The sequence below is a fragment of the Lathyrus oleraceus genome, chromosome 5 (assembly GCF_024323335.1).
Source record: "Lathyrus oleraceus cultivar Zhongwan6 chromosome 5, CAAS_Psat_ZW6_1.0, whole genome shotgun sequence".
NCBI lineage: Eukaryota > Viridiplantae > Streptophyta > Magnoliopsida > Fabales > Fabaceae > Lathyrus > Lathyrus oleraceus.
This window is the reverse complement of record NC_066583.1, coordinates 637496530-637518925: the sequence shown is the minus strand read 5'-3', so window position 1 is coordinate 637518925 and position 22396 is coordinate 637496530. Positions and strand designations below refer to the sequence as shown.

General features: G+C 29.4%; 8 non-coding genes across 8 annotated transcripts; all 8 read left to right on the top strand.

The window, feature by feature from the left end:
* The first annotated feature begins 1003 nt into the window (after positions 1-1003).
* On the top strand, positions 1004-1076 carry TRNAK-CUU (transfer RNA lysine (anticodon CUU)). Its single transcript has one exon. It is a non-coding gene; the product is annotated as a tRNA-Lys (tRNA).
* Positions 1077-2825: 1749 nt separating this feature from the next.
* TRNAK-CUU (transfer RNA lysine (anticodon CUU)) lies at positions 2826-2898 on the top strand. The gene has a single exon. It is a non-coding gene; the product is annotated as a tRNA-Lys (tRNA).
* Positions 2899-10384: 7486 nt separating this feature from the next.
* On the top strand, positions 10385-10457 carry TRNAK-CUU (transfer RNA lysine (anticodon CUU)). The gene has a single exon. It is a non-coding gene; the product is annotated as a tRNA-Lys (tRNA).
* A 2224-nt stretch (positions 10458-12681) lies between these two features.
* TRNAK-CUU (transfer RNA lysine (anticodon CUU)) lies at positions 12682-12754 on the top strand. The gene has a single exon. It is a non-coding gene; the product is annotated as a tRNA-Lys (tRNA).
* A 2720-nt stretch (positions 12755-15474) lies between these two features.
* Positions 15475-15547, top strand: TRNAK-CUU (transfer RNA lysine (anticodon CUU)). Its single transcript has one exon. It is a non-coding gene; the product is annotated as a tRNA-Lys (tRNA).
* Positions 15548-17273: 1726 nt separating this feature from the next.
* TRNAK-CUU (transfer RNA lysine (anticodon CUU)) lies at positions 17274-17346 on the top strand. The gene has a single exon. It is a non-coding gene; the product is annotated as a tRNA-Lys (tRNA).
* A 1726-nt stretch (positions 17347-19072) lies between these two features.
* On the top strand, positions 19073-19145 carry TRNAK-CUU (transfer RNA lysine (anticodon CUU)). Its single transcript has one exon. It is a non-coding gene; the product is annotated as a tRNA-Lys (tRNA).
* Positions 19146-20871: 1726 nt separating this feature from the next.
* On the top strand, positions 20872-20944 carry TRNAK-CUU (transfer RNA lysine (anticodon CUU)). The gene has a single exon. It is a non-coding gene; the product is annotated as a tRNA-Lys (tRNA).
* The last annotated feature ends 1452 nt before the right edge of the window (positions 20945-22396 follow it).

The following is a 22396-nucleotide window of genomic DNA, read 5'->3' as shown; positions in this document are numbered from 1 at the left end:
TTAGTACTAGAACTTTCTTCAATTAAAACTATTCTTGTGGAGCTTATGTTTATGGGTCTAATCGTTCATGTGATCAAAAGTTTCTTGGAGGCGTTACCAACGACTATTTGATTTGATGACAAGGGTGACCTCCCGTTGTACTCAACACTCTTGAATTTTATTCCAGTTACAAATCCATCAACTGTCTCATAGGATCATTTAATTAATTCAGCGGTCTTGTTAGATGCATAACTTTTAGTTATCTAATGATGCTTAACACTCTAAGGTTTGAATATGATTCTACCAGTAACTTGTCAAGATAGGATCGACAGAGTTGCGATGTAGTTTATTTCAATTTTTTAGGCTTGACAAGTCTTTCGTGGTCATGATTACATTTATGATCTTATAACGACTCATGCTATGAAACTTAAGTAAGGGTCATATGAAAAATTTATTGAAGCCTATATGGATGAGATATTAAATACTTTGGTGTCACCATCGGATAACTTTTTTTGCATGAGTTACATGTTTTGATTCTTCAGTATTGCATAAAGACAATTTCTTGGGTATAAGGTACTTTTCAAAGCCCGATCTGATGAAGGTACGGAATTTTATTCGAGTATCCCTCCAGTGTATTTATCTACTATGACTTACAAAGATCATTGTGATCTCTCATGATATAGTTAGAAAAAAAATTCTTAAGATAAAATTCCGTAAAGGTTATATCATAAAAACTATATGAAACTTAAACTTTGAAACTTTGAGAGTCGGAATTTTGAATTTTCATATTAATACGTGTATTTTAACATATGAATTGTACACACAAAATTTTATTAACTAATTTCTATTTAAGTAAATGTTCAACACATTTCTAATTAAAATTATAACCGCATGTTATTTAAATCTTTCGAAATTTGAAAAATAAAAAGATGAGCATTCAAATTAGAAATAATACAATTAGTAATAATAATAAATTACTAGAATTATAATTTCAAAAATTAGTCTTTCAAGCCAAGCCCGTATTGCCCGTCTAGCTCAGTTGGTAGAGCGCAAGGCTCTTAACCTTGTGGTCGTGGGTTCGAGCCCCACGGTGGGCGTTAGTACATTATATACAATACATTTTAAAAACAAAATACAATACATTTTAAAAACAAAATAGCAAATAACTCACATAAAATTTACTATATTTCATTTAAAATAAATAATTGTTTAAAAAATGGAAATTTTCTTGTTTGCTACCATAAATGTTTTCATGCATTAATAACTTCAATTATATATTTTTATGTATGAATATGAGAATAGGTATTCTCGTGAAATTTAATACAATATTGTTCTCCAAAGAAAAAAATTAATAATTCAAAGAAAACTTACGATGTTTTTAAAGTAAATAATTAATTAGACAATAATCGTCGTCATGCTTGCAAGAATAAATGATCTCTTGAATGAAATATTTCCAATGATGTTTATCGTTGGATATTTTTTTGTCTTTCATGGACCATTATCGCCGAGTAATGGTGGGTGTGATTGATCAATCGAAGAATTCATGTTTTTCGTTATTTCTGAAGATCGGAAGATGCTGGGTGAGGGTGCACATTCAAACACTCTGACGATTAAATCAATTTAAATTGTAAGTATGAGGGTTAACTTTAAAAAGTATGTACTCATTTGTAGTATTAATTTTATAGTGATGTTTTAGATATTTAAGACCCTAAGCATTATGATAATTATTCTTACCACACGGTGCATATGTTAGATGATATTTAAGAGTGGGATGTGGAGGTCTCCATCATCGTGTTAGTTGTGACCAAGCACAACTCTCGAACTGACCAATATAAAGATTCTTTAGTACTAGAACTTTCTTCAATTAAAACTATTCTTGTGGAGCTTATGTTTATGGGTCTAATCGTTCATGTGATCAAAAGTTTCTTGGAGGCGTTACCAACGACTATTTGATTTGATGACAAGGGTGACCTCCCGTTGTACTCAACACTCTTGAATTTTATTCCAGTTACAAATCCATCAACTGTCTCATAGGATCATTTAATTAATTCAACGGTCTTGTTAGATGGATAACTTTTAGTTATCTAATGATGCTTAACATTCTAAGGTTTGAATATGATTCTACCAGTAACTTGTCAAGATAGGATCGACAGAGTTGCGATGTAGTTTATTTCAATTTTTTTAGGCTTGACAAGTCTTTCGTGGTCATGATTACATTTATGATCTTATAACGACTCATGCTATGAAACTTAAGTTAGGGTCATATGAAAAATTTATTGAAGCCTATATGGATGAGATATTAAATACCTTGGTGTCACCATCGGATAACTTTTTTTGCATGAGTTACATGTTTTGATTCTTCAGTATTGCATAAAGACAATTTCTTGGGTATAAGGTACTTTTCAAAGCCCGATCTGATGAAGGTACGGAATTTTATTCGAGTATCCCTCCAGTGTATTTATCTACTATGACTTACAAAGATCATTGTGATCTCTCATGATATAGTTAGAAAAAAAATTCTTAAGATAAAATTCCGTAAAGGTTATATCATAAAAACTATATGAAACTTAAACTTTGAAACTTTGAGAGTCGGAATTTTGAATTTTCATATTAATACGTGTATTTTAACATATGAATTGTACACACAAAATTTTATTAACTAATTTCTATTTAAGGAAATGTTCAACACATTTCTAATTAAAATTATAACCGCATGTTATTTAAATCTTTCGAAATTTGAAAAATAAAAAGATGAGCATTCAAATTAGAAATAATACAATTAGTAATAATAATAAATTACTAGAATTATAATTTCAAATATTAGTCTTTCAAGCCGAGCCCGTATTGCCCGTCTAGCTCAGTTGGTAGAGCGCAAGGCTCTTAACCTTGTGGTCGTGGGTTCGAGCCCCACGGTGGGCGTTAGTACATTATATACAATACATTTTAAAAACAAAATAGCAAATAACTCACATAAAATTTACTATATTTCATTTAAAATAAATAATTGTTTAAAAAATTTAATACAATATTTTTCTCCAAAGAAAAAAATTAATAATTCAAAGAAAACTTACGATGTTTTTAAAGTAAATAATTGATTAGACAATAATCGTCGTCATGCTTGCAAGAATAAATGATCTCTTGAATGAAATATTTCCAATGATGTTTATCGCTGGATATTTTTTTGTCTTTCATGGACCATTATCGCCGAGTAATGGTGGGTGTGATTGATCAATCGAAGAATTCATGTTTTTCGTTATTTCTGAAGATCGGAAGATGCTGGGTGAGGGTGCACATTCAAACACTCTGACGATTAAATCAATTTAAATTGTAAGTATGAGGGTTAACTTTAAAAAGTATGTACTCATTTGTAGTATTAATTTTATAGTGATGTTTTAGATATTTAAGACCCTAAGCATTATGATAATTATTCTTACCACACGGTGCATATGTTAGATGATATTTAAGAGTGGGATGTGGAGGTCTCCATCATCGTGTTAGTTGTGACCAAGCACAACTCTCGAACTGACCAATATAAAGATTCTTTAGTACTAGAATTTCTTCAATTAAAACTATTCTTGTGGAGCTTATGTTTATGGGTCTAATCGTTCATGTGATCAAAAGTTTCTTGGAGGCGTTACCAACGACTATTTGATTTGATGACAAGGGTGACCTCCCGTTGTACTCAACACTCTTGAATTTTATTCCAGTTACAAATCCATCAACTGTCTCATAGGATCATTTAATTAATTCAACGGTCTTGTTAGATGGATAACTTTTAGTTATCTAATGATGCTTAACATTCTAAGGTTTGAATATGATTCTACCAGTAACTTGTCAAGATAGGATCGACAGAGTTGCGATGTAGTTTATTTCAATTTTTTTAGGCTTGACAAGTCTTTCGTGGTCATGATTACATTTATGATCTTATAACGACTCATGCTATGAAACTTAAGTTAGGGTCATATGAAAAATTTATTGAAGCCTATATGGATGAGATATTAAATACCTTGGTGTCACCATCGGATAACTTTTTTTGCATGAGTTACATGTTTTGATTCTTCAGTATTGCATAAAGACAATTTCTTGGGTATAAGGTACTTTTCAAAGCCCGATCTGATGAAGGTACGGAATTTTATTCGAGTATCCCTCCAGTGTATTTATCTACTATGACTTACAAAGATCATTGTGATCTCTCATGATATAGTTAGAAAAAAAATTCTTAAGATAAAATTCCGTAAAGGTTATATCATAAAAACTATATGAAACTTAAACTTTGAAACTTTGAGAGTCGGAATTTTGAATTTTCATATTAATACGTGTATTTTAACATATGAATTGTACACACAAAATTTTATTAACTAATTTCTATTTAAGGAAATGTTCAACACATTTCTAATTAAAATTATAACCGCATGTTATTTAAATCTTTCGAAATTTGAAAAATAAAAAGATGAGCATTCAAATTAGAAATAATACAATTAGTAATAATAATAAATTACTAGAATTATAATTTCAAATATTAGTCTTTCAAGCCAAGCCCGTATTGCCCGTCTAGCTCAGTTGGTAGAGCCCAACGGTGGGCGTTAGTATATATACAATACATTTTAAAACAAATAGCAAATAAATACATTTTAAAAACAAAATAGCAAATAACTCACATAAAATTTACTATATTTCATTTAAAATAAATAATTGTTTAAAAAATGGAAATTTTCTTGTTTGCTACCATAAATGTTTTCATGCATTAATAACTTCAATTATATATTTTTATGTATGAATATGAGAAAAGGTATTCTCGTGAAATTTAATACAATATTTTTCTCCAAAGAAAAAAATTAATAATTCAAAGAAAACTTACGATGTTTTTAAAGTAAATAATTGATTAGACAATAATCGTCGTCATGCTTGCAAGAATAAATGATCTCTTGAATGAAATATTTCCAATGATGTTTATCGCTGGATATTTTTTTGTCTTTCATGGACCATTATCGCCGAGTAATGGTGGGTGTGATTGATCAATCGAAGAATTCATGTTTTTCGTTATTTCTGAAGATCGGAAGATGCTGGGTGAGGGTGCACATTCAAACACTCTGACGATTAAATCAATTTAAATTGTAAGTATGAGGGTTAACTTTAAAAAGTATGTACTCATTTGTAGTATTAATTTTATAGTGATGTTTTAGATATTTAAGACCCTAAGCATTATGATAATTATTCTTACCACACGGTGCATATGTTAGATGATATTTAAGAGTGGGATGTGGAGGTCTCCATCATCGTGTTAGTTGTGACCAAGCACAACTCTCGAACTGACCAATATAAAGATTCTTTAGTACTAGAATTTTCTTCAATTAAAACTATTCTTGTGGAGCTTATGTTTATGGGTCTAATCGTTCATGTGATCAAAAGTTTCTTGGAGGCGTTACCAACGACTATTTGATTTGATGACAAGGGTGACCTCCCGTTGTACTCAACACTCTTGAATTTTATTCCAGTTACAAATCCATCAACTGTCTCATAGGATCATTTAATTAATTCAACGGTCTTGTTAGATGGATAACTTTTAGTTATCTAATGATGCTTAACATTCTAAGGTTTGAATATGATTCTACCAGTAACTTGTCAAGATAGGATCGACAGAGTTGCGATGTAGTTTATTTCAATTTTTTTAGGCTTGACAAGTCTTTCGTGGTCATGATTACATTTATGATCTTATAACGACTCATGCTATGAAACTTAAGTTAGGGTCATATGAAAAATTTATTGAAGCCTATATGGATGAGATATTAAATACCTTGGTGTCACCATCGGATAACTTTTTTTGCATGAGTTACATGTTTTGATTCTTCAGTATTGCATAAAGACAATTTCTTGGGTATAAGGTACTTTTCAAAGCCCGATCTGATGAAGGTACGGAATTTTATTCGAGTATCCCTCCAGTGTATTTATCTACTATGACTTACAAAGATCATTGTGATCTCTCATGATATAGTTAGAAAAAAAATTCTTAAGATAAAATTCCGTAAAGGTTATATCATAAAAACTATATGAAACTTAAACTTTGAAACTTTGAGAGTCGGAATTTTGAATTTTCATATTAATACGTGTATTTTAACATATGAATTGTACACACAAAATTTTATTAACTAATTTCTATTTAAGGAAATGTTCAACACATTTCTAATTAAAATTATAACCGCATGTTATTTAAATCTTTCGAAATTTGAAAAATAAAAAGATGAGCATTCAAATTAGAAATAATACAATTAGTAATAATAATAAATTACTAGAATTATAATTTCAAATATTAGTCTTTCAAGCCAAGCCCGTATTGCCCGTCTAGCTCAGTTGGTAGAGCCCCACGGTGGGCGTTAGTATATTATACAACATTTTAAAAACAAAATAGCAAATAAATACATTTTAAAAACAAAATAGCAAATAACTCACATAAAATTTACTATATTTCATTTAAAATAAATAATGTTTAAAAAATGGAAATTTTCTTGTTTGCTACCATAAATGTTTTCATGCATTAATAACTTCAATTATATATTTTTATGTATGAATATGAGAAAAGGTATTCTCGTGAAATTTAATACAATATTTTTCTCCAAAGAAAAAAATTAATAATTCAAAGAAAACTTACGATGTTTTTAAAGTAAATAATTGATTAGACAATAATCGTCGTCATGCTTGCAAGAATAAATGATCTCTTGAATGAAATATTTCCAATGATGTTTATCGCTGGATATTTTTTTGTCTTTCATGGACCATTATCGCCGAGTAATGGTGGGTGTGATTGATCAATCGAAGAATTCATGTTTTTCGTTATTTCTGAAGATCGGAAGATGCTGGGTGAGGGTGCACATTCAAACACTCTGACGATTAAATCAATTTAAATTGTAAGTATGAGGGTTAACTTTAAAAAGTATGTACTCATTTGTAGTATTAATTTTATAGTGATGTTTTAGATATTTAAGACCCTAAGCATTATGATAATTATTCTTACCACACGGTGCATATGTTAGATGATATTTAAGAGTGGGATGTGGAGGTCTCCATCATCGTGTTAGTTGTGACCAAGCACAACTCTCGAACTGACCAATATAAAGATTCTTTAGTACTAGAATTTTCTTCAATTAAAACTATTCTTGTGGAGCTTATGTTTATGGGTCTAATCGTTCATGTGATCAAAAGTTTCTTGGAGGCGTTACAACGACTATTTGATTTGATGACAAGGGTGACCTCCCGTTGTACTCAACACTCTTGAATTTTATTCCAGTTACAAATCCATCAACTGTCTCATAGGATCATTTAATTAATTCAACGGTCTTGTTAGATGGATAACTTTTAGTTATCTAATGATGCTTAACATTCTAAGGTTTGAATATGATTCTACCAGTAACTTGTCAAGATAGGATCGACAGAGTTGCGATGTAGTTTATTTCAATTTTTTTAGGCTTGACAAGTCTTTCGTGGTCATGATTACATTTATGATCTTATAACGACTCATGCTATGAAACTTAAGTTAGGGTCATATGAAAAATTTATTGAAGCCTATATGGATGAGATATTAAATACCTTGGTGTCACCATCGGATAACTTTTTTGCATGAGTTACATGTTTTGATTCTTCAGTATTGCATAAAGACAATTTCTTGGGTATAAGGTACTTTTCAAAGCCCGATCTGATGAAGGTACGGAATTTTATTCGAGTATCCCTCCAGTGTATTTATCTACTATGACTTACAAAGATCATTGTGATCTCTCATGATATAGTTAGAAAAAAAATTCTTAAGATAAAATTCCGTAAAGGTTATATCATAAAAACTATATGAAACTTAAACTTTGAAACTTTGAGAGTCGGAATTTTGAATTTTCATATTAATACGTGTATTTTAACATATGAATTGTACACACAAAATTTTATTAACTAATTTCTATTTAAGGAAATGTTCAACACATTTCTAATTAAAATTATAACCGCATGTTATTTAAATCTTTCGAAATTTGAAAAATAAAAAGATGAGCATTCAAATTAGAAATAATACAATTAGTAATAATAATAAATTACTAGAATTATAATTTCAAATATTAGTCTTTCAAGCCAAGCCCGTATTGCCCGTCTAGCTCAGTTGGTAGAGCCCCACGGTGGGCGTTAGTATATTATATACAATACATTTTAAAAACAAAATAGCAATAATACATTTTAAAACAAAATAGCAAATAACTCACATAAAATTTACTATATTTCATTTAAAATAAATAATTGTTTAAAAAATGGAAATTTTCTTGTTTGCTACCATAAATGTTTTCATGCATTAATAACTTCAATTATATATTTTTATGTATGAATATGAGAAAAGGTATTCTCGTGAAATTTAATACAATATTTTTCTCCAAAGAAAAAAATTAATAATTCAAAGAAAACTTACGATGTTTTTAAAGTAAATAATTGATTAGACAATAATCGTCGTCATGCTTGCAAGAATAAATGATCTCTTGAATGAAATATTTCCAATGATGTTTATCGCTGGATATTTTTTTGTCTTTCATGGACCATTATCGCCGAGTAATGGTGGGTGTGATTGATCAATCGAATAATTCATGTTTTTCGTTATTTCTGAAGATCGGAAGATGCTGGGTGAGGGTGCACATTCAAACACTCTGACGATTAAATCAATTTAAATTGTAAGTATGAGGGTTAACTTTAAAAAGTATGTACTCATTTGTAGTATTAATTTTATAGTGATGTTTTAGATATTTAAGACCCTAAGCATTATGATAATTATTCTTACCACACGGTGCATCTGTTAGATGATATTTAAGAGTGGGATGTGGAGGTCTCCATCATCGTGTTAGTTGTGACCAAGCACAACTCTCGAACTGACCAATATAAAGATTCTTTAGTACTAGAATTTTCTTCAATTAAAACTATTCTTGTGGAGCTTATGTTTATGGGTCTAATCGTTCATGTGATCAAAAGTTTCTTGGAGGCGTTACAACGACTATTTGATTTGATGACAAGGGTGACCTCCCGTTGTACTCAACACTCTTGAATTTTATTCCAGTTACAAATCCATCAACTGTCTCATAGGATCATTTAATTAATTCAACGGTCTTGTTAGATGGATAACTTTTAGTTATCTAATGATGCTTAACATTCTAAGGTTTGAATATGATTCTACCAGTAACTTGTCAAGATAGGATCGACAGAGTTGCGATGTAGTTTATTTCAATTTTTTTAGGCTTGACAAGTCTTTCGTGGTCATGATTACATTTATGATCTTATAACGACTCATGCTATGAAACTTAAGTTAGGGTCATATGAAAAATTTATTGAAGCCTATATGGATGAGATATTAAATACCTTGGTGTCACCATCGGATAACTTTTTTTGCATGAGTTACATGTTTTGATTCTTCAGTATTGCATAAAGACAATTTCTTGGGTATAAGGTACTTTTCAAAGCCCGATCTGATGAAGGTACGGAATTTTATTCGAGTATCCCTCCAGTGTATTTATCTACTATGACTTACAAAGATCATTGTGATCTCTCATGATATAGTTAGAAAAAAAATTCTTAAGATAAAATTCCGTAAAGGTTATATCATAAAAACTATATGAAACTTAAACTTTGAAACTTTGAGAGTCGGAATTTTGAATTTTCATATTAATACGTGTATTTTAACATATGAATTGTATATACAAAATTTTATTAACTAATTTCTATTTAAGGAAATGTTCAACACATTTCTAATTAAAATTATAACCGCATGTTATTTAAATCTTTCGAAATTTGAAAAATAAAAAGATGAGCATTCAAATTAGAAATAATACAATTAGTAATAATAAAAAATTACTAGAATTATAATTTCAAATATTAGTCTTTTTTTGCATGAGTTACATGTTTTGATTCTTCAGTATTGCATAAAGACAATTTCTTGGGTATAAGGTACTTTTCAAAGCCCGATCTGATGAAGGTACGGAATTTTATTCAAGTATCCCTCCAGTGTATTTATCTACTATGACTTACAAAGATCATTGTGATCTCTCATGATATAGTTAGAAAAAAAATTCTTAAGATAAAATTCCGTAAAGGTTATATCATAAAAACTATATGAAACTTAAACTTTGAAACTTTGAGAGTCGGAATTTTGAATTTTCATATTAATACGTGTATTTTAACATATGAATTGTACACACAAAATTTTATTAACTAATTTCTATTTAAGGAAATGTTCAACACATTTCTAATTAAAATTATAACCGCATGTTATTTAAATCTTTCGAAATATGAAAAATAAAAAGATGAGCATTCAAATTAGAAATAATACAATTAGTAATAATAATAAATTACTAGAATTATAATTTCAAATATTAGTCTTTCAAGCCGAGCCCGTATTGCCCGTCTAGCTCAGTTGGTAGAGCGCAAGGCTCTTAACCTTGTGGTCGTGGGTTTGAGCCCCACGGTGGGCGTTAGTACATTATATACAATACATTTTAAAAACAAAATAGCAAATACCTCACATAAAATTTACTATATTTCATTTAAAATAAATAATTGTTTAAAAAATGGAAATTTTCTTGTTTGCTACCATAAATGTTTTCATGCATTAATAACTTCAATTATATATTTTTATGTATGAATATGAGAAAAGGTATCCTCGTGAAATTTAATACAATATTTTTCTCCAAAGAAAAAAATTAATAATTCATAGAAAACTTACGATGTTTTTAAAGTAAATAATTGATTAGACAATAATCGTCGTCATGCTTGCAAGAATAAATGATCTCTTGAATGAAATATTTCCAATGATGTTTATCGCTGGATATTTTTTTGTCTTTCATGGACCATTATCGCCGAGTAATGGTGGGTGTGATTGATCAATCGAAGAATTCATGTTTTTCGTTATTTCTGAAGATCGGAAGATGCTGGGTGAGGGTGCACATTCAAACACTCTGACGATTAAATCAATTTAAATTGTAAGTATGAGGGTTAACTTTAAAAAGTATGTACTCATTTGTAGTATTAATTTTATAGTGATGTTTTAGATATTTAAGACCCTAAGCATTATGATAATTATTCTTACCACACGGTGCATCTGTTAGATGATATTTAAGAGTGGGATGTGGAGGTCTCCATCATCGTGTTAGTTGTGACCAAGCACAACTCTCGAACTGACCAATATAAAGATTCTTTAGTACTAGAATTTTCTTCAATTAAAACTATTCTTGTGGAGCTTATGTTTATGGGTCTAATCGTTCATGTGATCAAAAGTTTCTTGGAGACGTTACAACGACTATTTGATTTGATGACAAGGGTGACCTCCCGTTGTACTCAACACTCTTGAATTTTATTCCAGTTACAAATCCATCAACTGTCTCATAGGATCATTTAATTAATTCAACGGTCTTGTTAGATGGATAACTTTTAGTTATCTAATGATGCTTAACATTCTAAGGTTTGAATATGATTCTACCAGTAACTTGTCAAGATAGGATCGACAAAGTTGCGATGTAGTTTATTTCAATTTTTTTAGGCTTAACAAGTCTTTCGTGGTCATGATTACATTTATGATCTTATAACGACTCATGCTATGAAACTTAAGTTAGGGTCATATGAAAAATTTATTGAAGCCTATATGGATGAGATATTAAATACCTCGGTGTCACCATCGGATAACTTTTTTTGCATGAGTTACATGTTTTGATTCTTCAGTATTGCATAAAGACAGTTTCTTGGGTATAAGGTACTTTTCAAACCCCAATCTGATGAAGGTACGGAATTTTATTCGAGTATCCCTCCAGTGTATTTATCTACTATGACTTACAAAGATCATTGTGATCTCTCATGATATAGTTAGAAAAAAAAATTCTTAAGATAAAATTCCGTAAAGGTTATATCATAAAAACTATATGAAACTTAAACTTTGAAACTTTGAGAGTCGGAATTTTGAATTTTCATATTAATACGTGTATTTTAACATATGAATTGTATATACAAAATTTTATTAACTAATTTCTATTTAAGGAAATGTTCAACACATTTCTAATTAAAATTATAACCGCATGTTATTTAAATCTTTCGAAATTTGAAAAATAAAAAGATGAGCATTCAAATTAGAAATAATACAATTAGTAATAATAAAAAATTACTAGAATTATAATTTCAAATATTAGTCTTTTTTTGCATGAGTTACATGTTTTGATTCTTCAGTATTGCATAAAGACAATTTCTTGGGTATAAGGTACTTTTCAAAGCCCGATCTGATGAAGGTACGGAATTTTATTCAAGTATCCCTCCAGTGTATTTATCTACTATGACTTACAAAGATCATTGTGATCTCTCATGATATAGTTAGAAAAAAAAATTCTTAAGATAAAATTCCGTAAAGGTTATATCATAAAAACTATATGAAACTTAAACTTTGAAACTTTGAGAGTCGGAATTTTGAATTTTCATATTAATACGTGTATTTTAACATATGAATTGTACACACAAAATTTTATTAACTAATTTCTATTTAAGGAAATGTTCAACACATTTCTAATTAAAATTATAACCGCATGTTATTTAAATCTTTCGAAATTTGAAAAATAAAAAGATGAGCATTCAAATTAGAAATAATACAATTAGTAATAATAATAAATTACTAGAATTATAATTTCAAATATTAGTCTTTAAGGCCGAGCCCGTATTGCCCGTCTAGCTCAGTTGGTAGAGCGCAAGGCTCTTAACCTTGTGGTCGTGGGTTCGAGCCCCACGGTGGGCGTTAGTACATTATATACAATACATTTTAAAAACAAAATAGCAAATACCTCACATAAAATTTACTATATTTCATTTAAAATAAATAATTGTTTAAAAAATGGAAATTTTCTTGTTTGCTACCATAAATGTTTTCATGCATTAATAACTTCAATTATATATTTTTATGTATGAATATGAGAAAAGGTATTCTCGTGAAATTTAATACAATATTTTTCTCCAAAGAAAAAAATTAATAATTCATAGAAAACTTACGATGTTTTTAAAGTAAATAATTGATTAGACAATAATCGTCGTCATGCTTGCAAGAATAAATGATCTCTTGAATGAAATATTTCCAATGATGTTTATCGCTGGATATTTTTTTGTATTTCATGGACCATTATCGCCGAGTAATGGTGGGTGTGATTGATCAATCGAATAATTCATGTTTTTCGTTATTTCTGAAGATCGAAAGATGCTGGGTGAGGGTGCACATTCAAACACTCTGACGATTAAATCAATTTAAATTGTAAGTATGAGGGTTAACTTTAAAAAGTATGTACTCATTTGTAGTATTAATTTTATAGTGATGTTTTAGATATTTAAGACCCTAAGCATTATGATAATTATTCTTACCACACGGTGCATCTGTTAGATGATATTTAAGAGTGGGATGTGGAGGTCTCCATCATCGTGTTAGTTGTGACCAAGCACAACTCTCGAACTGACCAATATAAAGATTCTTTAGTATTAGAATTTTCTTCAATTAAAACTATTCTTGTGGAGCTTATGTTTATGGGTCTAATCGTTCATGTGATCAAAAGTTTCTTGGAGGCGTTACCAACGACTATTTGATTTGATGACAAGGGTGACCTCCCGTTGTACTCAACACTCTTGAATTTTATTCCAGTTACAAATCCATCAACTGTCTCATAGGATCATTTAATTAATTCAACGGTCTTGTTAGATGGATAACTTTTAGTTATCTAATGATGCTTAACATTCTAAGGTTTGAATATGATTCTACCAGTAACTTGTCAAGATAGGATCGACAGAGTTGCGATGTAGTTTATTTCAATTTTTTTAGGCTTAACAAGTCTTTCGTGGTCATGATTACATTTATGATCTTATAACGACTCATGCTATGAAACTTAAGTTAGGGTCATATGAAAAATTTATTGAAGCCTATATGGATGAGATATTAAATACCTTGGTGTCACCATCGGATAACTTTTTTTGCATGAGTTACATGTTTTGATTCTTCAGTATTGCATAAAGACAATTTCTTGGGTATAAGGTACTTTTCAAAGCCCGATCTGATGAAGGTACGGAATTTTATTCGAGTATCCCTCCAGTGTATTTATCTACTATGACTTACAAAGATCATTGTGATCTCTCATGATATAGTTAGAAAAAAAATTCTTAAGATAAAATTCCGTAAAGGTTATATCATAAAAACTATATGAAACTTAAACTTTGAAACTTTGAGAGTCGGAATTTTGAATTTTCATATTAATACGTGTATTTTAACATATGAATTGTATAAACAAAATTTTATTAACTAATTTCTATTTAAGGAAATGTTCAACACATTTCTAATTAAAATTATAACCGCATGTTATTTAAATCTTTCGAAATTTGAAAAATAAAAAGATGAGCATTCAAATTAGAAATAATACAATTAGTAATAATAAAAATTACTAGAATTATAATTTCAAATATTAGTCTTTTTTTGCATGAGTTACATGTTTTGATTCTTCAGTATTGCATAAAGACAATTTCTTGGGTATAAGGTACTTTTCAAAGCCCGATCTGATGAAGGTACGGAATTTTATTCAAGTATCCCTCCAGTGTATTTATCTACTATAACTTACAAAGATCATTGTGATCTCTCATGATATAGTTAGAAAAAAAATTCTTAAGATAAAATTCCGTAAAGGTTATATCATAAAAACTATATGAAACTTAAACTTTGAAACTTTGAGAGTCAGAATTTTGAATTTTCATATTAATACGTGTATTTTAACATATGAATTGTATATACAAAATTTTATTAACTAATTTCTATTTAAGGAAATGTTCAACACATTTCTAATTAAAATTATAACCGCATGTTATTTAAATCTTTCGAAATTTGAAAAATAAAAAGATGAGCATTCAAATTAGAAATAATACAATTAGTAATAATAAAAAATTACTAGAATTATAATTTCAAATATTAGTCTTTTTTTGCATGAGTTACATGTTTTGATTCTTCAGTATTGCATAAAGACAATTTCTTGGGTATAAGGTACTTTTCAAAGCCCGATCTGATGAAGGTACGGAATTTTATTCAAGTATCCCTCCAGTGTATTTATCTACTATAACTTACAAAGATCATTGTGATCTCTCATGATATAGTTAGAAAAAAAAATTCTTAAGATAAAATTCCGTAAAGGTTATATCATAAAAACTATATGAAACTTAAACTTTGAAACTTTGAGAGTCGGAATTTTGAATTTTCATATTAATACGTGTATTTTAACATATGAATTGTACACACAAAATTTTATTAACTAATTTCTATTTAAGGAAATGTTCAACACATTTCTAATTAAAATTATAACCGCATGTTATTTAAATCTTTCGAAATTTGAAAAATAAAAAGATGAGCATTCAAATTAGAAATAATACAATTAGTAATAATAATAAATTACTAGAATTATAATTTCAAATATTAGTCTTTCAAGCCGAGCCCATATTGCCCGTCTAGCTCAGTTGGTAGAGCGCAAGGCTCTTAACCTTGTGGTCGTGGGTTCGAGCCCCACGGTGGGCGTTAGTACATTATATACAATACATTTTAAAAACAAAATAGCAAATACCTCACATAAAATTTACTATATTTCATTTAAAATAAATAATTGTTTAAAAAATGGAAATTTTCTTGTTTGCTACCATAAATGTTTTCATGCATTAATAACTTCAATTATATATTTTTATGTATGAATATGAGAAAAGGTATTCTCGTGAAATTTAATACAATATTTTTCTCCAAAGAAAAAAATTAATAATTCATAGAAAACTTACGATGTTTTTAAAGTAAATAATTGATTAGACAATAATCGTCGTCATGCTTGCAAGAATAAATGATCTCTTGAATGAAATATTTCCAATGATGTTTATCGCTGGATATTTTTTTGTCTTTCATGGACCATTATCGCCGAGTAATGGTGGGTGTGATTGATCAATCGAATAATTCATGTTTTTCGTTATTTCTGAAGATCGGAAGATGCTGGGTGAGGGTGCACATTCAAACACTCTGACGATTAAATCAATTTAAATTGTAAGTATGAGGGTTAACTTTAAAAAGTATGTACTCATTTGTAGTATTAATTTTATAGTGATGTTTTAGATATTTAAGACCCTAAGCATTATGATAATTATTCTTACCACACGGTGCATCTGTTAGATGATATTTAAGAGTGGGATGTGGAGGTCTCCATCATCGTGTTAGTTGTGACCAAGCACAACTCTCGAACTGACCAATATAAAGATTCTTTAGTACTAGAATTTTCTTCAATTAAAACTATTCTTGTGGAGCTTATGTTTATGGGTCTAATCGTTCATGTGATCAAAAGTTTCTTGGAGGCGTTACCAACGACTATTTGATTTGATGACAAGGGTGACCTCCCGTTGTACTCAACACTCTTGAATTTTATTCCAGTTACAAATCCATCAACTGTCTCATAGGATCATTTAATTAATTCAACGGTCTTGTTAGATGGATAACTTTTAGTTATCTAATGATGCTTAACATTCTAAGGTTTGAATATGATTCTACCAGTAACTTGTCAAGATAGGATCGACAGAGTTGCGATGTAGTTTATTTCAATTTTTTTAGGCTTGACAAGTCTTTCGTGGTCATGATTACATTTATGATCTTATAACGACTCATGCTATGAAACTTAAGTTAGGGTCATATGAAAAATTTATTGAAGCCTATATGGATGAGATATTAAATACCTTGGTGTCACCATCGAATAACTTTTTTTGCATGAGTTACATGTTTTGATTCTTCAGTATTGCATAAAGACAATTTCTTGGGTATAAGGTACTTTTCAAAGCCCGATCTGATGAAGGTACGGAATTTTATTCGAGTATCCCTCCAGTGTATTTATCTACTATGACTTACAAAGATCATTGTGATCTCTCATGATATAGTTAGAAAAAAAATTCTTAAGATAAAATTCCGTAAAGGTTATATCATAAAAACTATATGAAACTTAAACTTTGAAACTTTGAGAGTCGAAATTTTGAATTTTCATATTAATACGTGTATTTTAACATATGAATTGTACACACAAAATTTTATTAACTAATTTCTATTTAAGGAAATGTTCAACACATTTCTAATTAAAATTATAACCGCATGTTATTTAAATCTTTCGAAATTTGAAAAATAAAAAGATGAGCATTCAAATTACAAATAATACAATTAGTAATAATAATAAATTACTAGAATTATAATTTCAAATATTAGTCTTTCAAGCCGAGCCCGTATTGCCCGTCTAGCTCAGTTGGTAGAGCGCAAGGCTCTTAACCTTGTGGTCGTGGGTTCGAGCCCCACGGTGGGCGTTAGTACATTATATACAATACATTTTAAAAACAAAATAGCAAATAAGTCACATAAAATTTACTATATTTCATTTAAAATAAATAATTGTTTAAAAAATGGAAATTTTCTTGTTTGCTACCATAAATGTTTTCATGCATTAATAACTTCAATTATATATTTTATGTATGAATATGAGAAAAGGTATTCTCGTGAAATTCAATACAATATTTTTCTCCAAAGAAAAAAATTAATAATTCAAAGAAAACTTACGATGTTTTTAAAGTAAATAATTGATTAGACAATAATCATCGTCATGCTTGCAAGAATAAATGATCTCTTGAATGAAATATTTCCAATGATGTTTATCGCTGGATATTTTTTTGTCTTTCATGGACCATTATCGCCGAGTAATGGTGGGTGTGATTGATCAATCGAAGAATTCATGTTTTTCGTTATTTCTGAAGATCGGAAGATGCTGGGTGAGGGTGCACATTCAAACACTCTGACGATTAAATCAATTTAAATTGTAAGTATGAGGGTTAACTTTAAAAAGTATGTACTCATTTGTAGTATTAATTTTATAGTGATGTTTTAGATATTTAAGACCCTAAGCATTATGATAATTATTCTTACCACACGGTGCATATGTTAGATGATATTTAAGAGTGGGATGTGGAGGTCTCCATCATCGTGTTAGTTGTGACCAAGCACAACTCTCAAATTGACCAATATAAAGATTCTTTAGTACTAGAATTTTCTTCAATTAAAACTATTCTTATGGAGCTTATGTTTATGGGTCTAATCGTTCATGTGATCAAAAGTTTCTTGGAGGCGTTACCAACGACTATTTGATTTGATGACAAGGGTGACCTCCCGTTGTACTCAACACTCTTGAATTTTATTCCAGTTACAAATCCATCAACTGTCTCATAGGATCATTTAATTAATTCAACGGTCTTGTTAGATGGATAACTTTTAGTTATCTAATGATGCTTAACATTCTAAGGTTTGAATATGATTCTACCAGTAACTTGTCAAGATAGGATCAACAGAGTTGCGATGTAGTTTATTTCAATTTTTTTAGGCTTAACAAGTCTTTCGTGGTCATGATTACATTTATGATCTTATAACGACTCATGCTATGAAACTTAAGTTAGGGTCATATGAAAAATTTATTGAAGCCTATATGGATGAGATATTAAATACCTTGGTGTCACCATCGGATAACTTTTTTTGCATGAGTTACATGTTTTGATTCTTCAGTATTGCATAAAGACAATTTCTTGGGTATAAGGTACTTTTCAAAGCCCGATCTGATGAAGGTACGGAATTTTATTCGAGTATCCCTCCAGTGTATTTATCTACTATGACTTACAAAGATCATTGTGATCTCTCATGATATAGTTAGAAAAAAAAATTCTTAAGATAAAATTCCGTAAAGGTTATATCATAAAAACTATATGAAACTTAAACTTTGAAACTTTGAGAGTCGGAATTTTGAATTTTCATATTAATACGTGTATTTTAACATATGAATTGTACACACAAAATTTTATTAACTAATTTCTATTTAAGGGAATGTTCAACACATTTCTAATTAAAATTATAACCGCATGTTATTTAAATCTTTCGAAATTTGAAAAATAAAAATATGAGCATTCAAATTAGAAATAATACAATTAGTAATAATAATAAATTACTAGAATTATAATTTCAAATATTAGTCTTTCAAGCCGAGCCCGTATTGCCCGTCTAGCTCAGTTGGTAGAGCGTAAGGCTCTTAACCTTGTGGTCGTGGGTTCGAGCCCCACGGTGGGCGTTAGTACATTATATACAATACATTTTAAAAACAAAATAGCAAATACCTCACATAAAATTTACTATATTTCATTTAAAATAAATAATTGTTTAAAAAATGGAAATTTTCTTGTTTGCTACCATAAATGTTTTCATGCATTAATAACTTCAATTATATATTTTTATGTATGAATATGAGAAAAGGTATTCTCGTGAAATTTAATACAATATTTTTCTCCAAAGAAAAAAATTAATAATTCATAGAAAACTTACGATGTTTTTAAAGTAAATAATTGATTAGACAATAATCGTCGTCATGCTTGCAAGAATAAATGATCTCTTGAATGAAATATTTCCAATGATGTTTATCGCTGGATATTTTTTTATCTTTCATGGACCATTATCGCCGAGTAATGGTGGGTGTGATTGATCAATCGAATAATTCATGTTTTTCGTTATTTCTGAAGATCGGAAGATGCTGGGTGAGGGTGCACATTCAAACACTCTGACGATTAAATCAATTTAAATTGTAAGTATGAGGGTTAACTTTAAAAAGTATGTACTCATTTGTAGTATTAATTTTATAGTGATGTTTTAGATATTTAAGACCCTAAGCATTATGATAATTATTCTTACCACACGGTGCATCTGTTAGATGATATTTAAGAGTGGGATGTGGAGGTCTCCATCATCGTGTTAGTTGTGACCAAGCACAACTCTCGAACTGACCAATATAAAGATTCTTTAGTACTAGAATTTTCTTCAATTAAAACTATTCTTGTGGAGCTTATGTTTATGGGTCTAATCGTTCATGTGATCAAAAGTTTCTTGGAGACGTTACAGACGACTATTTGATTTGATGACAAGGGTGACCTCCCGTTGTACTCAACACTCTTGAATTTTATTCCAGTTACAAATCCATCAACTGTCTCATAGGATCATTTAATTAATTCAACGGTCTTGTTAGATGGATAACTTTTAGTTATCTAATGATGCTTAACATTCTAAGGTTTGAATATGATTCTACCAGTAACTTGTCAAGATAGGATCGACAGAGTTGCGATGTAGTTTATTTCAATTTTTTTAGGCTTGACAAGTCTTTCGTGGTCATGATTACATTTATGATCTTATAACGACTCATGCTATGAAACTTAAGTTAAGGTCATATGAAAAATTTATTGAAGCCTATATGGATGAGATATTAAATACCTTGGTGTCACCATCGGATAACTTTTTTTGCATGAGTTACATGTTTTGATTCTTCAGTATTGCATAAAGACAATTTCTTGGGTATAAGGTACTTTTCAAAGCCCGATCTGATGAAGGTACGGAATTTTATTCGAGTATCCCTCCAGTGTATTTATCTACTATGACTTACAAAGATCATTGTGATCTCTCATGATATAGTTAGAAAAAAAATTCTTAAGATAAAATTCCGTAAAGGTTATATCATAAAAACTATATGAAACTTAAACTTTGAAACTTTGAGAGTCGAAATTTTGAATTTTCATATTAATACGTGTATTTTAACATATGAATTGTACACACAAAATTTTATTAACTAATTTCTATTTAAGGAAATGTTCAACACATTTCTAATTAAAATTATAACCGCATGTTATTTAAATCTTTCGAAATTTGAAAAATAAAAAGATGAGCATTCAAATTACAAATAATACAATTAGTAATAATAATAAATTACTAGAATTATAATTTCAAATATTAGTCTTTCAAGCCAAGCCCGTATTGCCCGTCTAGCTCAGTTGGTAGAGCGCAAGGCTCTTAACCTTGTGGTCGTGGGTTCGAGCCCCACGGTGGGCGTTAGTACATTATATACAATACATTTTAAAAACAAAATAGCAAATAACTCACATAAAATTTACTATATTTCATTTAAAATAAATAATTGTTTAAAAAATGGAAATTTTCTTGTTTGCTACCATAAATGTTTTCATGCATTAATAACTTCAATTATATATTTTTATGTATGAAAATGAGAAAAGGTATTCTCGTGAAATTCAATACAATATTTTTCTCCAAAGAAAAAAATTAATAATTCAAAGAAAACTTACGATGTTTTTAAAGTAAATAATTGATTAGACAATAATCATCGTCATGCTTGCAAGAATAAATGATCTCTTGAATGAAATATTTCCAATGATGTTTATCGCTGGATATTTTTTTGTCTTTCATGGACCATTATCGCCGAGTAATGGTGGGTGTGATTGATCAATCGAAGAATTCATGTTTTTCGTTATTTCTGAAGATCGGAAGATGCTGGGTGAGGGTGCACATTCAAACACTCTGACGATTAAATCAATTTAAATTGTAAGTATGAGGGTTAACTTTAAAAAGTATGTACTCATTTGTAGTATTAATTTTATAGTGATGTTTTAGATATTTAAGACCCTAAGCATTATGATAATTATTCTTACCACACGGTGCATCTGTTAGATGATATTTAAGAGTGGGATGTGGAGGTCTCCATCATCGTGTTAGTTGTGACCAAGCACAACTCTCAAATTGACCAATATAAAGATTCTTTAGTACTAGAATTTTCTTCAATTAAAACTATTCTTATGGAGCTTATGTTTATGGGTCTAATCGTTCATGTGATCAAAAGTTTCTTGGAGGCGTTACCAACGACTATTTGATTTGATGACAAGGGTGACCTCCCGTTGTACTCAACACTCTTGAATTTTATTCCAGTTACAAATCCATCAACTGTCTCATAGGATCATTTAATTAATTCAACGGTCTTGTTAGATGGATAACTTTTAGTTATCTAATGATGCTTAACATTCTAAGGTTTGAATATGATTCTACCAGTAACTTGTCAAGATAGGATCAACAGAGTTGCGATGTAGTTTATTTCAATTTTTTTAGGCTTAACAAGTCTTTCGTGGTCATGATTACATTTATGATCTTATAACGACTCATGCTATGAAACTTAAGTTAGGGTCATATGAAAAATTTATTGAAGCCTATATGGATGAGATATTAAATACCTTGGTGTCACCATCGGATAACTTTTTTTGCATGAGTTACATGTTTTGATTCTTCAGTATTGCATAAAGACAATTTCTTGGGTATAAGGTACTTTTCAAAGCCCGATCTGATGAAGGTACGGAATTTTATTCGAGTATCCCTCCAGTGTATTTATCTACTATGACTTACAAAGATCATTGTGATCTCTCATGATATAGTTAGAAAAAAAAATTCTTAAGATAAAATTCCGTAAAGGTTATATCATAAAAACTATATGAAACTTAA